Genomic DNA, 16687 nt, shown 5'->3' with positions numbered 1-16687 from the left:
TAGTTTGGTGAGCCACAACGTCTTGCTGTCAGTCAATGGCTACGCTCGCGTCAAAGACTGGAGTCTAAGGTCCAGGACGGGCGTGGCAACTTTGGCTGACTTGATCTGATTGGGCAGGAATACAGTCTACTACCCAATGGTGGAGTCTCCATCTCCGTGCTGAGAAAAGGCGTTCAGGTAAGACAACGCCCCTTCTTTTTAGGGGTTATGTAGGTTGTGCTGTATTGGGTTGTGTGGTCAGGGACTTTTTGATAAAGTTGCATAGGTATCCATTTTGTTGGAATGTGTTGTATAGATGCTCCATTTCCTTTTTCTGCTGTTCTGGGTTGGTGCAGTGTGTTTGGCTCATTTAAATAAAGTCCTTACATAGTTTCTCTTGTTGGGTTCTCTTGTAGCAGGTTGGGTTATTATACCCCAGTAACCCAACCTGCTACAAGAGAAGCTGTGTAATGATTTTACAGACACATAGACACATAGACATTAACAACATGTATAGACTATGCAAAAGAGACAATCAAACAGCCAAAAAGGGAACAAAAAGACTCCAGCACCTCTCCACCAGCAATCAGCACCCAGATCAGCATAGACCAGGTGTAGGCAACCTTGGCTCTTTTATGACTCGTGGACTTCAACTTCCAGAATTCCTGAGCCAGCATGGCTGGCTCAGGAATCCTGGGAGTTGAAGTCCACGAGTCATAAAAGAGCCAAGGTTGCCTACCCCTGGCATAGACTAACTCCAAGGTTAACTTCAGACCAACCATCAAGTAAAAAAATACCCCAATCAAGAAACTGCCAAAGAAGCCAACAGTAAATAGCCCAACCAAAGACTCTAAGACTGCCCCCACTAACACTGACAGGGTGAGCCAACAGTATATAAATGGACAGCAAATTACACTTCTTACTAGCACTGATGATGCTATCTAGTTGGGTAATAAAAGTCTGCAAGAAAACAAGCAAGCTCAGAGGGCACCAACGGCTCCTGATTCTATTTTTGTTTCCAGGTCTTTGTATTTTGTTATCTTCTTGAGTTCTTTCTCTTCTGTTCTGCCATCTCCAGTTCCTGCCATGTCCACTATCCAGACTTTTTTGTCTTTCTTATCAGCAATTGTTTGGGGTATTATGTGTCAGGTGACTTTCTGAATTCTAAAGTTCCAGATGACTTCAGCTTCACTTTCTACTACTATCTCTATTTTACTATCCGATCAGTTCTTGCTTGCAGGAAGGTGATATTTCTTGCAGGTCATCCAGTGCACTGTTGATATTTTGTCATGCTGTTGTTTGTGGTCTGTGCAATTTTCTTGAATCGGCTAACCTGAGATTCACTGTTTCTTCAGCTTCTTTGCTGTATGTTGCTGTCTTCTATTTCTGGCTTTGTACAGTATGCATTTATTCTTAAGGCTTGGTCTTGTCCGGCCAAAATTTCTAAGAGTCTTAATAGTAGTTTAAATTTTGTGTTGGATACTACTACTTGATGCCTGAATTTCTCACAACACTGTGTTACATGTTATATTAAAAAGTATATTTTAATGCCTTAATGTTTAGATGTTTTACTTTTTTGTGTGTCTGAACAAGTCCCTTCAGTTTTTTTAGAAATATTTTAGAAGTTGTTGGCCATCGCCTCTTTCCTAGGGCTTAGAGAGAGTGACTGGCCCAAGTCACCTAGCTAGTTCTGGGTATAAGATAGGACTAGAACTCATGGTCTCCCGATTTATTTCCTGGTGCCTTATATTCTGCACCAAACTTTATTAGAATAATTAGATTTTTTTTAATTCCTTCATATCAAGATTGTATTGCCTGCATTACTGCATGGGTACTGAGCATTTCAATAGAGGCAGCTTAATTTGTTTTATATTTTACAATGCCAGGATTATACTGTCTGCTAATAGTAAATAGCAGATGGGAGATAGGTATGCAATTATATTAGACATTGCAGCCATGAGTGGGAACATAAGGTTAGTCTCAAAATGGACTAGTAGATTGTTGTTGCTAGACGGTCAAACATTGGATTAGATTGAGGATTTAATTTATAGTTTGTATCCCAGAAAGAAAGGCCTTTAATTTTCTATTTCTGTCTGCTAATCCTTGGAATTTGAAATCTGCCAAAGATAGAGCTTTTACTGGAAAGTCAAATTCTTGTATACCAAACTGAGCAGGGGGCTCTGCGAGGTATTGAGAAAGTGTTCACTAACACCTGACTCAAAAACACATACTCCAACTTGTGTTCATTTTATAGATAGTAGCAATGCTGAATATGTTTGAAGTGCAGATGTACCATGTAGGAACATATCTTACTGGTATGTAAGATATGATAGAGTTACTGGTATGTAAGATACTGATGATAGAGTTAAATCCTTTAAACAGATTAACAAGTGGTCGCTTTGACCACACTGCTGGAACTATAAGAAATTTCCTTGAGTCAGCTGATAATTGTTATTACAGTTTTTGTAATTCAAGGCCAATAATAGAATTGTAATTTGTTGAATGTAGAATGACAATTAATGTAGGGATGTAAAACTTCATTAAAAGTTGCTTAGAGCTGGAGATTTAAAAAAACCATTAACAGTCAGATCTACTAATATTATTAGTAGGGTTTCCTACTCTTATTTAAAGAATATATTAGAGTTTGAAACAAAACAAAGAACCGATGAGTCAACAAACTACTAAACCTCCAGCAATCAGTCTTCTTTTATCTCAAGCTCCCTCATTTGTAATTGTGTTTATTGCCGTGATGTTCCTGATATATTCTTCCCTTTTTTGCTCTGCCCTTTTTTGCTTCCTCTTGGATGTGTTCCCAGGGAAAGGTTGTTTGTTTTCGAGGGGAATCTCATTTTTAATTCTACTGGAGACATTTGTGGGCATGTATGTCAGAAGAACTAATTCTGATCTACAACCATGGTCTCTAAGACACTGTTTGAGGGTGATGATTCAAACTAAACTTCCAAAAGTGCTAAACATCTGCCAATGCTTTGTTAGATTTATTGTTGTTTACGAATAATTATAAGGGCCTGGCCACAAAAAAACCAAAACCAAAACAAAACCAGTGGAGATTTATCTAGAGCTACCTAATTGAGAATAAGCATGTGATAATTTGATTAAACTGTTATAAACGTGAGGATCACATCAGACTTATTTGAATTGAGAAATCTTATGCCTGGTGTTCACTTCTCTTACTGTGTTTCAGTGCCTTGTCTGCACAACGTTCCCCCCCCCCAAGATTTCCTCCTATCTGTTTTATGATTTTATAGATACATTGATTCATGCCTGTGTTGTAGCTTCATGGTCTAGCAAGAGCATGATTAGAAAATACACAATTATAAGCACAAATACTTTATAGTAGTTGGGTACTTTGGTTTATATTTGTCACATGGAATTGTCCTGTTATAGCTGTGCTTTAAAAGTGTAAAAATCTGGACCCGGCTCCTATTTCAGTGCAAGATTATACACCATTGACGAGCTGGGTGATTAGTCAATTAGAGCTGGAAAATGATGCAGGGAAAGAAGTGAATGGTTTTGTTTTCTTATAACGAGAAAGCAACTGTGAGGTTAAATAAACAGTAATTTTGCAACAATCTTGTGATTAGAGAGCTGATTTGCAGTTGGCTACTTCTTAAGACAAAGTATGAAATCCATGGGCAAACAGAGTGTGGTTTTCATGAACAAAACAAGCCAAATGTATTTTGATGGAATGAAATGGTAATTTGTTTTCTCTATTTTATGCAGGCAGCTTATTCATTACAAAAAATTGTAACAGCTTGATTAATTGATTCCTATTGAGAGGTAGGGAACCTTGGGAGAAAAAAAAGCTACTTAGAGCTTTTTAAGATCTCTTTTCAAAAATTGTACAATCTTTTTTTCCTCGTTGTGTTAAACTAGTTCAGGGGTGTCAAACTGCCAGCCCGCGGGCCGGATACATCACGACAAAACTGCGCCCACCCCATTGCTGGCAATGGGGAAAAAGCTCCGATACGTTGTGCGATGTCATGTGACGTCGTTGAGTTTGACATGTCTGAACTAGTTACAATATAATAAAATGGGGAAAAAAATCCTAAGTTTTGCTTACTTATGTTTGTGTGTGTTTTACATGCATTTCCAAACTGATAACATGAGAACTCCTTGATTTGCAGTTTTGCATGGTTAAAAATCTGATGTTTTCTTCCCTTTTAAAGACCATGAAAAAGTATTACAACTTTTACTAGCTAATCGAATTTTAGTAAGACTCCATTTTCTATTTCAAAATCCCTTATTGATAAAGGCATATACCACAAAACATACATTTATACCAAGTTGAGATTGTGTTTTGTAGAAATTGAGACTGTTAGCATTTGTAAATAGCAACTAGCAACAGAATAAACTTTCATCCTTTGATTACTTCTTCATTTCTTGCTTAAGGGCTTAGCCAAGGGATGGTTAAATTCTAGCCATGTTTGCCCCCTACCTCCAATTTATAAACCTCCCTGGTATGACCATGTGGATATGTCAATTTGATTTTTGGTGGTATGATACAGTATTTTTGTTCCCTTTTGTTCCCTTTTTAGCCTCCACTAAAATCAGCCTGAATTTGTTCCCTATAGCCCTGTAGCCATAACATTTAATTTAAAAAAAAAAATACAAGTACCTTAACTTTGATAAGTGCTTTTAAGAAGTTTTGAGCACTTTGAAAGGAAAACATGGTACAATGCCATATGTTGTTGGTATAAAGAGTCCCAAATGTTCTGATTTCTATGTGCATATTTATCATCCATCAGGGGCAATGGTGCAGATTTGAGCTCTAAGACCTCAATTGCCAAAACCAAAAACAATTTAACACCCCCCCCATTGACAGATTAACCTAATCCATAGCATGTTCCACATGGGAAAAAGGTCTGCTAGACTTCCCTCAAGGGAGATGATGTCTGTGGCTTGGAAGGCATGGGGCCAGGTTACCTTTGGAACCTGCCCATCCCACCTGCTCAGGCAGGGAAGGGATGTTACAGACCCTGTCAGTTAAAGAACTTTGCCTTCATTCGTGAGAGTTCTCCAGCCATGATGAATGTAGAATCCACCGGTGGGTAATCTCAGCCTTCCTGCTCAGAAGAGACTAAGTCAGAACTTTAGCCACGCCTCCCTCTGAGAGTGTCCTCCAGTTATTGACGAGGCAAAGCATCCATGACGAAGTCTGACGCAACGGCTCCAATGAACATGACACCTGCCTAGACTGCCTTAAGGGAGGGTGTGGATTCTACATCATCATGCTGAGAAAGGGCGTTCAGGTAAGACAACGCCCATTTTCTCTGCCATTGTCCCTGACCTATAGAACATTTTCCTTCCAGAAGTGAGTCAGGCCCCCACTTTCCTGCCCTTGTGAAAAGGAGTTAAAACATGGCTCTGTGGCCTTGCATAGGAAGCCCAAAGGATTATTTAGCCCAGTGATGGCGAACCTTTTAGAGACTGAGTGCCCAAAAACCACCCCGCCTGCCCCCAGCCCGCCCGCTCCGCCCCCACCCCCACTCCACCCCCTGCCCTGCCCGCAGGGCCACCCACCGCCTCCACGGCCCACCGCACATTGCCCAAGTGTCCCAGCAGCGCCATGGTGGCCATGACCTCCACCCATGTCCCGCAGCATCATCTGCGTGCGATGGGGTGCGAGGGCGGAGTCTTATCCCCGCTGCCCAGCTGCCATGTCCTTGGCTGCGCTGCTCTGCGTGGGCCATGTCTGGGGGCGACTCTCCTCTGGGGGGCTGCTGGTGAGGAGGGGTCTGCAGGGGAGGTGGGTCTGGGGCAATGGCACATGTGCCCATAGAGAGGGCTCTGAGTGCCGCCTCTGGCACGCGTGCCATAGGTTCGCCACCACTGATCTAGCCCCAGGGCTGGTTGGTGCCCTGCGATCCTCTCTCCCTTTTTAATCAGTGTTGACAGGGTTTAATTATTCTCGAGTTCTTCTTAAAATTTTAAGTTCAAAATTTTAATTCTAACATTTTAATTTTTATATACTGTTTTTATATTTGTGTCTCTTTGAGGGAGATGTGTAGTTCAGAAATGTAATAAACAAACAAAGGCAAACTCTGAATTGGTGGTTTCTTAACGCCTTGTGGAATCTTCTGGGCAAAAGAGTTAAGGGTTTATATGATAGCTTATAGGACACCTGTCAAGCGCCTGGGAAATCAGGAGATTCAGGCAGGTCAAATGAGTATAAAAATTTATTACAAGCTTAAGCTCTCTACAAGAATCTGAGCAAAGGGCTGCTAAGGGAAATGAGTGGGATATAAGAGAGGCTGGACTTAGATCTATTGTGGGTGTGCAAGGGCTTGTGATTTATGATGCATTTAACCCTTCACTTGGGCTCAACCTGGTCATCTCCTACATCATCTTTGAAGAATAGATGAGCTTTAAACATTTGGAGAATAATCTATATAAATAAAAATATAAATGTTCGTTTGTTCAAAATCTTAAATCTCTGAAAGTTTTTTACCGATTGCTTTGAAATTTTGACACAATGTTGCATTCGAATATGTGCGTGTTTTTATATACCTATATTATATAGATGTCACACCTGTGACAGGTAAAAACATGCTTTTTTGAAAAACAGCGCCATCTGTTGGACGTAAAAGCAACACACGCTAGCATTGTGAAATTAAACATATTAAACGTGCACTTTCTCTTTTCTTTCTTTTCCATTTAACCAGACTGAGCCACAGCAACGCGTGGCCGGATACAGCTAGTGCTGAATAAGGAACTTCAGGTTAAAGTGAAAGTTTTACTTGATCAACACCTCATCCCACAGTACGGATATAATTTGGCTTAGCATCCGACCAGGATGTTTAGAATTAACTATTCTCCAATCTTTGGAGGCCCAGGTATGATTTCTGGCTGTCTAGTAAGAGCTGGGATGCTGTGGGTCCTTTTGATTAAAGAGTGCCATCTTTCAGGAAGCATATCTACTCTCTACCGGTGCCTGCCCTCTAGAATGAGATTCTCCCCTCCAGAGATTTATGTGGCTCCCCCCTTATGGTTTTCCAGAAGACTTTGAAAACCTTCCTATTCTACCAGGCCTTGGAATATGGTGGATGTGGTCCCTTCGTTAGATGGGTCTTTGGCTTTAGATTGTATTGTCCAAATGGATGTTACTGGGTACATTTTGTATATTGCCATTTGTGTTAGATTTTGAACCACCAAGAGTCAACCACCTTAGAACCAGGCTGCATAAAAATCCAATGAAATAAATAAATATTCCAAATACTTTAGATGTATTGGCTGGGAACTTTTTTCAGAAAGACTGGGATGCTAAAATAAAGATACAAAAAGATACAACAAAGCCAGCTAATGTCATCATAACTGCAGGTGCTATTGACGAGGAAATGGCTGGCATTTTCATACTTTCAGAACAAGACTACATTTGTTGTTTTGAAGCCGATGGGTTTTGTTAGAGGACAGCGGTTTGGATCCAATGGAAGAATTATATAGCATATTTGCAAAATGAAACAAATACAGATCCATAGTTTTCCATTTCTTCCATATATGGGCTGTAAATAAATACAATGAATCACATTCCAAAACAGGATTTACAAGCTATTTAGTGTTTTTGTCTTTTAATGATTGAATAAAATATAAAGTACATGAGGTATCACATTTCAATTTCAAAGGGGGATATCTGAATGAAAATAGACTTTTTGTTAACCAGAATGATTTATTTCATCTTGTCAGGATTATTAAAACTGAGGAGGAAGCAAATTATGATCTAAAATACTATCTTCAATGCTATTGGAGTTGATTTTCAGCAGGTCCAATTTAGCTGCCCAGCCGATAACCCTTAATAATGGAAAGTAATAAACAGCAGATAATAAATAAAAGTGATAATATGGCTGACAAATGTTTTTTTCTTGAAGGGATTCAAAATCTAGTCATAGATTTTTCATCCACTGCCCCATTTTTGCTTTGACCTGATGTTCGGTACTTAGTTGGCTGTAGTTGAACAATTTATAAATAGCTGGCTTGGCTTTGTTTAAAATGTCTCCACATTCATCTGTCTGGAATGTACTTAGTATGGGCAAAGTTATTTTTAAGGTGAGCATACTTTTAATGAATTTCAGATCCAGTTAGTGAAGAACCAAGAAAGCAACAATACTTAGAAGCTGCTTTGTGATATATTTTTTATAATATAACATATTGAATAATTTAGTAATAGATATTTAAAAGGGATTTTATACCTTTCGAATATCTATTCAGCATCTATTGCCTAACTGTAAAAGTGCCTCACGATATCACTTTTTCTCAAATTGTGGGAGCTCTTTTTAAAATGGGTTGTAGGAGGGATGCAGTTGCACAGAGCATTCTTTGGTCTTCCTCATTCATGAGATGCAGTCACTTCATTTGCTTGAACATATACTTAAATACTGTTTAAATCATGGTGGTACTTTAATGAAGAACCGCTTTGTTTCTATCTTTCTTGGGCTAAAGATTGATCAGATTATCCTTTCTGCTTTTCTCTGTCATGTCCTGCAAACCATTGCTGTTGCTACTGAATCCATGTTCAGGTGCATGGCATTTGTTTAGATCCAAGAAAAAGAGAGAGAAATATTCCTAAAAGTGAAGAGGTGCTCTCTATAAAGATTTAGTATGGTGAACTAAATATGTCTCTGCAGAGAGTAGAAGCAATGACTGCTGCAAGAGAAACTTCCTGACAGTGAGAACAATTAACCAGTGGAACAACCTGCCTCCAGAAGCGGTGAATGCTCCAACACTGGAAGTTTTTAAGAAGAGACGGGACAGCCATTTGTCCGAAATGGTATAGGGTTTCCTGCCTGAGCAGGGGGTTGGACTAGATGACCTTCAAGGTCCCTTCCAACTTTACTACTACTACTACTACTACTACTACTACTACTATTATTATTATTATTATTATTATTATTATTATTATTATTATTATTATTATTATTATTATTATTATTATTATTATTATTATTATTATTATTATTATTATTATTATAAGACCAAAGAACCAGTGAATTCTGGTTCTTTGGAACCTCTCCTGACAAGGAAATGATGGGAGTTTGCCCATTTCTGCTCCAGATGACTATTCCTCTCAAGGACACCACAGGACAGCAGTCTCTTGTCGGTTTGACTGCTGAAAAACAAAGGGATTGGACATTATGCTCAGCATAATCAAACTACTATTATGTTCGAGTTGCCAAGAAGAACAGCAGCTTACACAATCACAAAGAAAGGCTTTACAGGGCACACTGGCTAACCAGGAAGGTGTTGTCTCTACTCCAGCTTAAAGCAGTTCATTAATAACAAACAGCTCAGTCATCTTTAAGGCCGCCCAAACACAGCAGAGGGGGACACTCTTCTGTTCCAGCTGCACCTCTGTAAGAGAAGAATTAGAATAGTTAGTAGAAAAAGGCCAGGCGTATTGGCTTTTCAAAAACAAGAGTTCCTATTCACCAAAGTCAATAGCCCCAGCCCCAGAAGAAGGCTGCTGCATTCCCATCCTCCCTCTTACCATCAGGCTCATTGTCTTCACTCTCATCGCTGTCATCCAAATCAATGTCTATCTCATCAGGATTGGCCTGCTTGGAAAGTTCAGCCAATTCACTGCGGGAAGCATCACTCCTGAAAATAAGCAAAGGGAGATGAGTGAATTGACAGCATGATTCTGACTGGAACTGTCCTGTACTTATCCTTCCCTAATAAAAGGAACTGCCTATCCTTTTGCCCTGACTTTATGTTTTCAAAAACCATATTGAAAAGTTTGACATTTGTACATCTAAAGCAGATATGTCCGTACTGTCATATAAATTTTCTAATACGTTATGAGTGAATTCATTCTTTGGTTGAGTGGGATGATTAACTAGCAGTATAATTTGTGGAATCTTGTGTCAGGACAGGGACAAGACTGAAACTTTCACAAGTCCCAATAAACCTAATTAAAGTTCTGGGATGATGGGAATTTTAATCTAAACATTTTTGAAACACCCAGTTATCTTCACTGCCTGGAAGAATCAGCTTCACATCTCTTGTTTAGCTATGGTGATTACAACTTGTCCTTTGGAAAGTTATTCTCTCAGTCTAGGCTACCTTGGAACAGTTACTGAGGTAAGGAGGAAGATAACTTTATCTTCCAAAGGAGTTTCTAAGCATGAATGTGGAAAGAGTTTGCCTGAGACCAAGAAACAGAAGAAACCAAACTGTGGAAATTGCCAAGAAGAAAACAAACCAAGAAAAATAAAAACCTCAGGAGCTTAACAAAAGCTTCAGACAACTGTTGGAAGAGACAAGAAGCAATATTATAACAACATTTACAAAGACACTGAGGATGGGAACACATTGAAGATGGAAAAACAAAGAAAGTTTCAAAATATCTCCGAGCTCAGAATAAGGTCCCAACCTCAAATTGGTATGCTAAAAGGAACTCCGTGGACAGATAGTAACTGATTTAAAGGAGATCAAAGGAAATGGAAGGAATATGCTGAAACATTGCACAGTAGAGGTGGTCAGTGTCCATAAACCCTAAAAGATATTCCCTACTTACAAGAACCTCTAGTACTAGGAAGTTAATTATTGCCTAATTGGAAAACTACAGAAATAGAGTAAGTAGCAGAAGAAGAATCAGTAAAGGTTCTAATCAAGCTATGCAAGCAAATCTGGAGAACAATATAAAGACCAAGAAATTGGAAGAGGATGATTTACATTCCAATTCCCCCAAAAAAGAAGACTTGATAGAATGTGCAAACTATCACAGAATACGCTTAATTATACATGCTAGCAAAATAATGCTTAGGATCATATAACAATGAATTAGAGTTTTACATGGAAAAAGTAATGCCAGATTTCGAACTAACTTTAAAAAAGGCTGACTAATAGGAGACATTTCAGCAGAGGAAAGCTGGATAATTGGAAAAAACAAAGAATACCCCAAAGAAACCAGTATAGTCAGTCCTTGCTTATCAACTGCTTCGTTTAGTGACTGTTGGAAGTTATGACTGTGGCCAATCCTTTTATATTTACAATCACCAGTGTCCCACAGCCACGGGATTGTCATTCAAATGCTTTGCAATCAGCACACATTTACAACTGTCACAGCATCCCACAGCAACAGAATGATCATTTACGTGCTTTCCAATCAGCTTGAAACAAGCAGTTAAGGGAGATGCAGAAGTAAAATCGCAAGTTGTGGCCATGTGATGTCTCACTTAACTGAAAGTCCAATTCTGCCATCTCTTTTACAGCCCCAAAAATAAAGATGGTCTGTTCTGAGCCTCTTGCCCAGCTCTTTATCCAGCTGCAGGCTGTACTGTCTCTTATCTGATCATTCCCGAGGCAGCATCCCTTTATTCCATTACCCAAGATCTTTCTCACATACTATTACATCATTTGAAGATGGAGCTTTCTGGAAAAAGCTATACTACTGGGAAAGGTGGAAGGAAAGAGACCAGCAGCAAATTGGATGGACTCAGTAAAACAATGGCATTGGGTGCATGGGTGGAAGACCTGAAGCACCTGGGGTTAGGGACAGCATCATGGAAAAGATCTAATTTCTGGGGTCACTAAAAGTTGACATTATCTTGATGACACATAATCAAATAAGTAGTCAATGAAATCAGAAAGCCAAATAGTACTCTCTGCTGGGTTCCCAATGTGTCATAAATCATTCAGACCGCACTGTAGAAAAAGTACCAAAACTGTAAATGCAAAGAAGGCTGTCCTTGGCAATACTTCGGTGTCATTTAGGAAAGGACACAGAGGCTTCGAAAGAGGTCAGGTGTCTTCCAGGTGCTACTGCCAGTAGGGACAAGAAGCGTATTTCTAAAATAATCAAGAATGGCAGCAAGGACTGTGATGTGGAGGCTATCGTACAACTTGGCACTAACGATCTGTCCCAAAAAGGTGTACTCTCTGTGCAGAACGATTTCCCGAGCTTGGGGAAGGAACTTAGCAGAATAGGCTGTAGGCTTACTTTCTCAGAGGTTTTACCAGTGTATAAGGAGCAAAATGGAAAAGACCAGCGCATAGCACAATTCAATATGTGGCTAAAGGAGTGGTGTAAAGGGGAAGGCTTTGGATATATTAGTCATGATGTCTGTAGCTGATCCAATGAAAAGATGTACAAAAGAGATGGTTTGCATCCATCAAAGAAAGGGACTGAGTTACTTGGCTATAAATTCACAGATTTTCTGGAGGAAAATTTAAACTAAACAGTGGGGACAGTGAGTTAATTGATACAGAACAACCCTGTCCCCAGCAGTCTAAAAATTATAGGGCTATCAGTGCATGTAACATAGATGTGTGTGTGGACAAGAATACCAACCTTGCTGTCAAGCAAAATCAAGCCTCTAATAGCGAGTGCCACACAAAGTGCACTAACCAAATAGGTGGTAAGACAATAGGGGAACTCAGGCATCACACAGGTTATGTAGAAAGTAAACACAGGGCCAGTCATAAAGGACTCAAATGTCTATACACCAATGCACAGAGTATGAACAGCAAACAGGGTGAACTAGAAATTCAGGTTAATAAGGGCAGATATGATATTGTTGCCATTATGGAAACGTGGGATGAAACCCACACATGGAACACACAGCTAGAGGGATTTAAATTATTTAAAAGGAACAGACCAAATAAAAGAGGAGGTGGAGTTGCTCTCTATATAAGAAATAACTACATCTCTACAGAAATAGAGCACAACAATGATGAAAACTGTCTTGAATGCATTTGGGTCAATATAACAGGGAGAAAAAATGACATTGCCATAGGTGTATACTATAGGCCACCCAACCAAACAGAGGAAATAGATGAACTTTTTGCTAGTCAGCTAAATAAGGTATGTAGGAAGCAAATACAATAGTAATGGGGGACTTTAACTACCCTGACATCAACTGGGAGACAAACTCTGTACCAAGTGGAAAATCAAACAGAAAGGACTGTTTGGATCGTCTGTTGGAACAGAGGGTTTTTCATCTCTTCCCTTGATCCCCTAATCGGTAAAACCTAGATTAAGAGTGATTGTCTCTACTTTACTATCTTCCACAACTTCGGTGTCCTTGGAACCCTCCATCACTAGTACGTTATAACCTTAAGTTGTAATACCTTCGTGTTCGTTATCTTGTATCAGTTTTTAGAGTCTTGGACTTCAAGAGAGCTAATTTCAATAAACTCAGAGAGGGCTTGGGAAGGATTCCATGGATGAGAATCCTCCAGGGGAAAACAACTCAAGAAGCTTGGGAAATTCTGAAAAGTGAGATAATAGAAGCCCAGTCTAGCACAATACCAACAAAGAGGAAAAATAATAACTCTCAAAAGAAACCAGCATGGCTGCATAAAGAACTCTCTGATAAATTGAAAGATAAAAAGGACAAGTATAGAAAGTGGAAAGAGGGGCACATAACTAAATCAGAATATCAACAAATAGCCCGAGCCTGCAAAGATGAAGTGAGGAAAGCTAAGGCTCATAATGAACTAAGGCTTGCGACCAAAGTCAAAAATAACAAAGCTTCTTTCAACTGTAAAAAACAAGAAAAAAGTGAAGGAAATGATTGGTCCATTAGTGGGCGAAAGTGGCAAGAAGGTGACAAGCAATAGGGAGAAAGCAGAACTATTTAACTCGTTTTTTGCATCTGTCTTTACACAAAGGGGAAAAACAGACCAACCTATCAAAAATAGTGCCATAAAAAACAGTATGGAAACACAAGTTAAGATAGGCAAGAAAATGATAAGTGAGCACCTGTCCAGCCTAGACGAGTTCAAATCACCAGGACCAGATGGATTACACCCAAAGGTTCTCAAGGAACTGGCAGATGTGATCTCAGAACCACTGAACTATATTTTTCAAAGATCTTGGAGCACTGGGGAACTACCAGAGGACTGGAAAAGAGCTGATATAGTTCCCATCTTCAAAAAAGGAAAAAAATGGATCCAGGAAATTACAGACCTATCAGCCTGACCTCAATACCTGGGAAGATTCTGGAAAAGATAATCAAACAATGAATCAGCGAACATCTAGAGGCAAACAAAATCACTACTAAAAGCCAACATGGGTTTGTCAAAAACAGATCATGCCAGACAAACCTTATTGCATTCTTTGACCAAGTGACAAAATTAGTGGATCAGAGGAATGCTGTTGATATAATTTACTTGGACTTCAGTAAGGCATTTGATAAAGTAGATCACAACCTACTACTCGATAAGATAGAAAAAAGTGGGTTAGACAGCATCACCACCAGATGGATCCTTAGCTGGCGGACCGGCCGTACTTAGCATGTGGTCCTCAATGGAACTGCATCTACATGGAGGGAAGTGTGTAGTGGGGTGCCCCAGGGCTCTGTTCTAGGCCCAGTGCTCTTCAACATCTTCATCAACAATTTGGATGAGGGATAGATGGGGAACTCATCAAATTTGTGGATGACAGCAAGCTGGCAAGAATAGCCAACACTCCAGAAGACAGGCTTAAGATACAGGAGGACCTGGACAGACTTGAACACTGGGCGCTATGTAACAAAATGAAATTCAATGGTGAAAAAAGTAAGGTTCTACATTTAGGCAAGAAAAACCAAATGTACAGGTATAGTATAGGGGGTGCCTTGCTCAATAGTAGTAACTGTGAGAGGGATCTTGGAGTCCTAGTGGATAATCACTTAAATACGAGCCAGCAGTGTGCTGCAGCTGCCAAAAAAGCCAACACAGTGCTGGGCTGCATTAACAGAGGGATAGAATCAAGATCATGTGAAGTATTAATACCACTTTACAATGCCTTGGTAAGGCCACACTTGGAATACTGCATCCAGTTTTGGTCACCACAATGTAAAAAAGATGCTGAGACTCTAGAGTACAGAGAAGAGCAACAAAGATGATTAGGGGACTGGAGGCCAAAGCATATAAGGAAAGGCTGCTGGAATTGGGTATGTCTAGTTTAACGAAGAGAAGGACGAGGGGGGACATGATAGCAGTGTTCCAATATCTCAGGGGCTGCCACAAAGAAGAGGGAGTCAGGCTATTATCCAAAGCGCCTGAGGGCAGGACAAGAAGCAACGGATGGAAACTAAGCAAGGAGAGAAGCAACCTAGAACTAAGGAGAAACTTCCTGACAGTTAGAACAATTAACCAATGGAACAACCTGCCTCCAGAAGTGATGAATGCTCCAACACTGGAAGTTTTTAAGAAGAGACTGGACAGCCATCTGTCCAAAATGGTGTAGGGTTTCCTGCCTTCCTGAGCAGGGGGTTGGACTTGATGATCTCCAAGGTTCCTTCCAACTTTATTATTATTATTGTTGTTGTTGTTGTTAACAAAGGCAAAATTACATGGATTTGACCATATTTTGGCATACCCAATTATGTGCCACTGGGTGATAAAGACATGCTGCAGAAAAGTATTCATTGGTCTCACTTGAGAGTGGTATAATTGGAATATGAAATTTTATTAGAACTTTTATTGCAAACAGAGGACTTGTATGAGGCAAATTATTCCTTTCATCTTTGCATATATTCAATAGACTTTAGATTGAGGGATGGAGGTCAAACATATTCAAAGACATCTGATGCAAAAAATTGGGACCTGCTTCAAGATAAGGGTTGCAGCTAGATGATATGGGCAGCACATAAATCTACTAAATAAATAGATAAAATAAAAAAATAAAGGTGAAAAATATACATGTGCATATGTTTCTCTTGATATCTTCCAATCTCGAATGATCTTTATAAGAAGGAAGACTCATTTCTTAAGCAGACTGCTTGTTCAGCCCAAGAGTTGTCTCATGCTCACAATAAAAAAGCTTAGACTGCTGGAAACCCAAACATGGGCTTTCAGTGACACAATTCCTGTCTCCTGTGGTCTTACCAAGGGCAAAAAGCAGACCATAATGGGCTTTGAGAAATTAGAGTTCTTAATATAGTTTTTCTTTCATTGGGATCTCTTATGAGAAAAGCATGGATTGTTTTGTTAAACTCTGATTCTTTTGACCTATGAAATGTTTCTCACTTCCATTTGAAGCTGCATTTCAGAGTCACCACTTGTGCCTGGAAGTTGACAAGTCACCAAATCAAGAGATTGGGCGAATAGTCCCTAGCAATCTAAATGTTTCATCATCATGGTTTAAAAACATAGCAGTGAGCTAGTTCATCTTTGACGGGTTCTGAAACAAGAACATCGACATTGTTCATTAAGCAGACTCCTGTTTCCCTTATAATGTAATTGTTGGGGAGAGTCATGGGGGATATAGTTTTGTTAAGTGTCCAGATATAGTTTTCAGTCCTTTGAAGTAGATCAGAGAAAAGAAATACTAAAATTCTAGTTAATTGATTTGGCTATGATATAAGGGAAATAATTTCCTCTTCCCTCAAAAGAAAGTCAAGGCAAGACAATTTTGAATTTTCTTTCTCATATTTTCCTGTGTTGAGCTCATGTTTTTCTAAGAGGAATGCAATAATATGAGTATGTAGCCAATTTGTGATTTTGGGCCAGTGTCCCTAGTTCATCCTACCATGTAGAATAATATTTGTGAAGAAATAAAAAAAAAAAAGGGGAGAGAATGTGTACACCATTCTCAACTGAAAGAAAAATGGCATATGAATAAAAATAAATAAATAAATCCCAATGGATTGCTGTAGGGTACTAAGATAATCCTGGCTACTTCATACATGACACTTAGCCTTTGCATTATTTTATTCTGCTTCCCCCTATATAATCTTCATGACATAATATTTCCATGGAAATATTT

Source organism: Protobothrops mucrosquamatus, unplaced genomic scaffold (assembly GCF_001527695.2).
Source record: "Protobothrops mucrosquamatus isolate PMUCROS unplaced genomic scaffold, P.Mucros_1.0 scaffold517, whole genome shotgun sequence".
Taxonomy (NCBI): domain Eukaryota; kingdom Metazoa; phylum Chordata; class Lepidosauria; order Squamata; family Viperidae; genus Protobothrops; species Protobothrops mucrosquamatus.
The sequence above is the reverse complement of the archived record's forward strand: the minus strand, read 5'-3'. Positions refer to the sequence as shown.